Source organism: Coffea arabica, chromosome 6c (genome assembly GCF_036785885.1).
Source record: "Coffea arabica cultivar ET-39 chromosome 6c, Coffea Arabica ET-39 HiFi, whole genome shotgun sequence".
Taxonomy (NCBI): Eukaryota; Viridiplantae; Streptophyta; class Magnoliopsida; order Gentianales; family Rubiaceae; genus Coffea; species Coffea arabica.
In genome coordinates, this window is record NC_092320.1 from 57,468,884 (window position 1) to 57,475,918 (window position 7,035).

General features: G+C 43.9%; 1 long non-coding RNA gene across 1 annotated transcript; it reads left to right on the forward strand.

Moving 5' to 3' along the window:
• Nucleotides 1-4,001: 4,001 nt before the first annotated feature.
• On the forward strand, nt 4,002-6,553 carry LOC140008185 (uncharacterized). Its single transcript, XR_011815573.1, has 3 exons — nt 4,002-4,141; nt 5,638-5,722; nt 6,385-6,553. It is a non-coding gene; the product is annotated as an uncharacterized lncRNA (long non-coding RNA).
• Nucleotides 6,554-7,035: the final 482 nt, after the last annotated feature.

Consider the following 7,035-nt stretch of genomic DNA (forward strand, 5'->3'; position numbering starts at 1 on the left):
CTTTCAAATATCGAATTGCACTTAATACTTGTATTTGATATGTGTTACATGTTATATACGTGAAATTTTAGGGCAAAAGTGTACTTTATCGCACTTGCCCTAATCAAAATTGCTATTGTTCCATGATTTCACTTGAAATGCTATGCTTACATACGAATTTCATCTTGTCTGGAATTCCAGAAACCTTGTGGCTAGTTAATCGAGTCGAACCGGCAAGGGTCTGGTCGATTAGATAACGAACTCTTGGTAACTAGTAATGTCGAGTAGAGTGTTATCTCTTCGACTAAATGGTATACTCGAGTATTACCACCCGTGTTTCGTGTGGCGTGCGGGTCCGGAATAGGGGGTTGAGTGGTGGACGGAGACTGGCGTGAAGTGGGGTATTATTTCTGGACTAGTTATTACTTGAAAGTTGACGGAGTGTCAATTACGAATTGATCAAGCTGGGATGGAGCCAAGACATGAGCCACTGTATCCTTACATGTGAACATGATCTATATATTTCTTGACTGCTTGAAGTATTATCTCCTTGATTGGACTTGTTTGCTCGCTATTTCACTATACCTCTGCTATTACTTTGTTTGATGGCCAATTTGGTACTTGAAACTTCACTGAGTTTTGGCTTACTCTGTTAGTTTTGTTTTCCTTACAGGGGTACGAGCGAGGCATGAGACATGTAAAGCGTAGTCTAGTGCTTTGACTTTTGATTTGTACTCGTGCTATTACTTGAATAGAATGTGTTGTATTTGGATTGTATACGCTTTGAACTAGTTTGGGCATATTGAGACTTTGTACCTTGATTTGTATTAATGTAAATTATAAGTTTGAATTGTGGATGTTATTTATGGTCTATGGAGGTATGTCGTGATACGAGTGAGTGAGTGAGTCCTGACGAGAGTTGGACAGGCGGTCCGCCGAACCCTTTGGTACGCCTTAGGGAAAGGTGGAGTCGTCACAAGTGGTATCAGAGCCTAGGTTGTGAATTGATCTGGATAGAATGAGTGCTGGATAGATTGAGTGCTGGACACGATAGGCTAGGATTTTATTCTTGAGCTTAGCCGTTAGCCTTGTTTTCTATGTGATGTGTACTTACTTTTGCAATGTTACTTGCAAACCTAGGTCATGGCGGGTACTGACGCCTCTGGGAGTGCTGGGCTATCCCAACCTGTGCCTACTGACGTATCGACTGACGCGCCCACTGACGCCCCTACTGACGAGCCACATTTGGAAGGGCCTATTTGTCGTGTGATTACATACCAGGAGAGCCCCGGTAGGCCAGTGCAGCGGTGGTCCCCAGCGCGCAAGATCCGACGCTGCGACTGCTGGAAGACCTACTCTTACCCTGACCGAGTAGTGCTTGCCGTGGACGATGAGCGGCGACGATTGGATAGCGCCAATCGTAGGTGGCATTCGGAGATTGAGCGTCTCCGGGCTACGCTCCGAGATCAGGGAGCTAGGATCCGAGAGATGGAGGCCTCGGTGTTGGAGGAGCAGCAGCGGATGGATGCCTTCCGCGAGCAGGCTCAGGCGACGACTGGACTCCTGATGCGAGTGGTTGCGGATATTAGAGACCGGACTGGCCACATCCTGACTGAGTGCGAGGCACTAGTGGATGATGTGCTCCAGGACTAGACTGGAGAGGGCCAAGCGCCTGTAGTTCCTGACGCTCCTGGTGCTCCTGGGGAGGATTCAGATGAGGATCATGAGGAGGACCCAGAGGAGGAGCCGAGTGCATCCTCGGAGTCGGTTGGGTCGGCGTCTAGCCGGACGACTTGTTAGGATTGAAGACTGAGGAGATTTTTGTGGGATAGTTAGGAACATAGTAGGACGACACGTTTTCTTTTGTTTTTGACTTTGACGTGTCACGGTGGTTGTAAATAGGACTTCTTTTGTTCTATGTTCCTTGGCTAGTATAGCCTTTGACTTGCATAGGTTGGCATGTATATGTGACTTGTTTGTTATGTATATAAAGTACTTGTTTATTATGTGTTTTATTGCCTTTATTTAGCCTTTTGCAAACGTGTTATACGAGTCATACCTTACTTTGTTTATATATTTTTAGTTGCGTAAATCCAAAACATGAATCGTAGAAGAGGTCAAACCAGGGCAACTAATTGAGGACGTGGTCCTAGTCGAGGCCGTGGGGGTAGACAAGCACAGGAACCGGTGCAAGAACCGAGAAAGGAGAGAGAGGCAACGATTGAGCCACAACCGGAACCCCAGGATGTAGGGGGAGATCAAGTAGCAACCGCAATCCAGCAAATGACCAATATTTTGGCCCAGTTAGTAAAACAACAGGGTCAAACCCCTGTAAATCAACCTAAGAATCCTGATAATGGACAAGATAGGGTCTTAGAGAGATTCCAGAAGTTCTCTCCACCCAAGTTCTTAGGAGGACCAGACTCGGACGGGGCCGATAAATGGCTAGAGGCTATGATCAACATCTTTGCTGCCTTAAACTATACAGAGGAGAGGCAAGTACAATTCGCTGTTTTCCAGTTCGAGGGGCCAGCCAGGGCATGGTGGAATGTAGTTAGGGCCAAATGGGAGAGAGAAGGAACTGCGTGAACCTGGTTAAACTTTGTACGGGAGTTTAACGAGAAATACCTCCCACCTATTGTCCAGGAGAAGAGAGAGGACGATTTTATTAAGCTCCGACAGGGAACTTCTAGTGTAGCTGAGTATGAGACTCAGTTTACAAAGTTGTCCAAATTTGCTCCCGAACTAATAGCTACGGAGCAAAGAAAGGTACGGAGGTTTGTGCAAAGGCTAAATGTGGAGTTACAAGAAACCTTAGCGGCAGCCCAAATTAATACGTTTACGGAGGTACTAGAGAAGGCCCAAAGGATAGAGATTGCTAGGGCACACATGAGGAATTTCCACACTAAACGGAGAGGGGCACCTAGTAGAGCCCAAGGGTCAGTGCGAGGTGATCGGAGCATGCCACTTGCTAAATCCGGTCGTGGGGCTGGAGGTGGACGGTTTTCGAGCACATTTAGGGGAAATGCTTCGAGAGGTGGTGCCCAAAAGGGAGGCCAAAGCGGTAGGGGCCAAGGTAGAGGTATTCCCCAGGGAGGCCAAACCTCCACTCCCTAAGTAATGTGTGGATATTGTGGGAAACCGAACCACACAGAGGATGAGTGCTGGAGAAAGGCTCGGAAGTGCCTAAGGTGCGGATGTGTGGATCACCAAATAGTCAACTGCCCGTTGATCAGTGATACCCAGTCGACTGCCAGGTCAAACCCAAAACCGACCAATGTTGGAGGGACCAGGTCGAGGGTGCCAGCCAGAGTGTATTTGTGAGACCCCGGTTGTCCTAAAATATGATTTTTGTGAAAATAATGGATTTTAGGGTAATTTTTATTCCAAATAATTCGAAAATCCCTAATTGGGAATTTGAGAAACCCTAATTGTGCAAAAATTGAAAATTTTTAAGCGAAACCCTGGTTAGCCATTTCTAATGCAATTGCATGTTCGGATGTGTATTAGATATGTGTATGTATGTTGTCATATAGTATTATATAGGGTTAAGTGGGCTTAAAGGGTTAGAAAACCCTAATCAAGGAAAAACTCTAGTTAAATGGTGAATGAGAATAATTAAGTTGGAATTAGACCCTAATTTTAAGTGTGACATGGAAGTGTTTACTTGTTGGATTTTAAGTGTGATAAAAATTGGTATAGAATAGGTAAGTAAGGTTTAAGGGTGATTAGTGCAATTGCTAAGTGTGATTAGGAATTTTAGCCTAGGTTAATTATATGCTATGGAGTAATTTGAATGAAAAGGAAAGTTAGTTGGGCAAGAGTTGAGAAAGTAAGAAATCATGGAAGCAAGGACTTAAAGGCAATTGGCATACTTTCTTGTGATTGGCCAAGACTTCAAAATATCAATAGTTGTTGGGAATTGTTGTCTTACAATCGTAAGACATAAGAAACCATAGAAAGCATAAGTCTTACAATTAAAACAACAAAGGAAAGAAAAGAGAAAAGAAACCGTGAGAGAGAGAGAGAAAAGAGAAGAGCCGTGGCTTGTTTCTTGCTTCCTCCTTGCATTTGAAGCTGCCATCTTGAAGTTTGAGGCTTGCTAGCTCTACTTGAGGCTTGGTAGAGGTTGTCTTGGCCTTATCCTTCTTCCTTGTTCAAGGTAAGAACCTCTTATGAAACCCTCTTGGATGATTAAGGCTTGTAGCCTTTAAATTTGTTGTGGCTTGATGATTGTCTTGGTTAATGTGTTGGAGATGATTCTTGGTGGTTGTATATGAAGTTTCATGGTTTAAATTTGATTAAATTTGATGGCATGATAACCGGCCAAGAGGAAGAGAAGTTAAGTTGTTGTGGTTTGGTGTTGGTTCATGTTTGATTGATATTATTAGCTTGTAAATGGGTTGTGTGAGATGTTAATTTGGTTGGTTAGGTTGGGGAGGTGAGGTCCGAGATTTTGGGTAAGAAACCCTAGTGTGAGGGGCTGCTAAGTTGGGTTTAATTAAGGCTTAGATAGTTAGGTTATGGTTAGTGGGATTTTAGATTAAGTCCACTGGATTAAGGATTGTGGAACTTGAGATTTGGTTGTTTTGAATTGGGGTTAGGGGCTGTTCGTGTGAGGGCATTTCGGAAGTCTTGATAGGGCAGTGAGAGAGTGTTGTGTATGTGTTAGAATGGAATAAATTTGCCTTAAAAGCTTGTATGTATTATGTGAATTGTCCCACGCGATTGCGCGCGTTATTCGTGCGAAACAGCAAAACAGGACAGTTTAAAACTGGACCTTTGCCTCGAATTTTGACCAAGTTACAAGCTGATTGAGCTTGTGACCAAAACACAAAACTTGTAGCCCTAAAAGTGTTCTATAGACCTGCAAAGTTTCAGACCCATCCGATGCATGTGGCCTGGGATATGGTCAGTGCAAGTTTGCTGTGCACCACTCGCTGATTCCAATTCAATTCTGATAGGCATTCTGACCATATCCGGTTCGTCTAGATGCCATGCGAATTGGGTCTTGTTGCCTTCATAATAAATGTAACTCTTAGTTTCAGCGTCGAAACGGTATAAAGTACGCCTCAAACGGAGTTGTGTAGCCTGAGTTATAACCGTTCAAAGTTGGCTTGTCTGAGAAAATGACCCTATTCTGGTCAAATCTGTTTTGGTCTTGATGTCCAGTTTCCGTTCAGAATTTGGGTTGTCGGCCTTCATGAAAGTTGTTCCATTTGGAATGAACTATCTAACTGCCAATTTTCAGCTCATTTGGCCTTGTGTAGCATAGAAAACGGTTTGCACCCCAAAACTGACCATTTGTGCATTGGTCAGATTCCGTGGGTGACTTTGTTTGGTTCTTTTGGGACTGAAGCTTCCAGTTTCAGTTCTGGATGTCTTCGTAATGATTGTTGTTCAGTCTTTAAGCTTCGAAATGGCATCTCATACGCCTTAATCCGATATTCGTAATTCAACTTATGATCAAAATGGGAACAAGTGTCAAATCTGCCTTTTCTCACAAACGGCCGTTTCCGTTTTCGCCGACCGTTTCCGTTTCCGGTTGGTCGTTTCTACGCGCGCGCGTGCCGTTTTTTTTGCCATTTGCTTGTAATCTGCTATATGTTAGCCGTTTTAGCCGTTTTTAGTCTAAAGTGATATAATTTTCTGTTGCAGACAGCGGCGAGCTTGACGGAGCAACTGGGACCCACTAGCGGACCCCACGACGTCTAGTTCCTTGTTTTGCTCATTTTGTATTTTTGTAAGTATCTGGGATATGTGCATAAGTTAAGGGCCTTATGTGATATGTTTTAAATGAAAGGGGTCTTCGGCGAGAGTGTACTTTATCACTCGACCTAAACCCTCATTTATACTGAAATGGGCATGTGAATTGTGTGAATGACATGTTGTTGGGCTGAACCCCTAGAGCTTGTAGCTCGGGGTGACATTTGTGATGTGCATGATATGAGATATTTGTGGGACCCGATCTCAGGACCTAGTTAGACTATTCGAGCCGGCAGGGGGTTGGTCGGAGTTAGTCTAACCTAGGCATGAGATTGCCATGAGATTCTGACATGCAAAATTGGTTATATAAGAACCAAACATGTAAACCTCAGTGCATGAACCCTATTGCTCGAGCCGTTATCTGTCTGTGGTGACTGGCCAGTGTGGGTGTTAAGGTGGTTGGCGGTTGACGAGTGAAGTTCTACGGACCATAAATTGTGGTCGACGGAGTGTCGGCAGGCGGTCAATAGTGGCAAATTATTTGGCTTTGAAGCCAATCTGTATCCTACATCTATGTGACAATCTGCTTTTAATTTGGCAATCTGTGTTCATACTTGCTCCGACTCTGTGAAATTTACGCTTTTACCCCTGCATACTTACTAAGCATTTAGCTTACCCCTCCCTTTGTTTTCCTTACAGGGGTTCGACGCGGGGACCACTTTTGGACGCCGAACTAGTTTAGTTAGGTTGCAATACTTTGATCGGGACTTCCCGAATGCGTGTAATAGTAATAGTAGTTCGAGTTCGGACCACCTTAGGGTCCACCTTTTGGTTGTAGTTATCATAATAGGATAATGTAGTAAGATGAGCTGCTACTTTTGAATTGTACATAGGGCACTTCTGCTGATGTATATACTGTACATAGTAAACTTTTGGCCGTATATATAATGTGAATGGCAATTGTTTGGGTGTGAATAGTATTTCTTAGTTTTTTTTATTTTATTATATTTTATTTCGAGTCCTGGCGCGAGCTAGGCAGACGGCCTGCTAAGCCCTTTGGTACGCCTCTGGGTACGGTGGGGTCGTCACAGTATTCGCTGGATCAACAAACCGTGCCTAAACCAACGGAGGTGGTAGAAGGTACAATTCCTGTTTTTCACCGGTTAGCCAAAATTTTGATAGACCTCGGTGCTACTCATTCTTTTGTTAATCCTGCATTTATGCTTGGAATTGACTTGAAAGTTGAAAGGTTACCTTATGACTTGGAAGTAAGAACACTTACGGGTAGTCAAATTTTGCTTGCGAATGAGGTGTATAGGAATTGTGATATTTGGGTTGGTGAACGGAAAT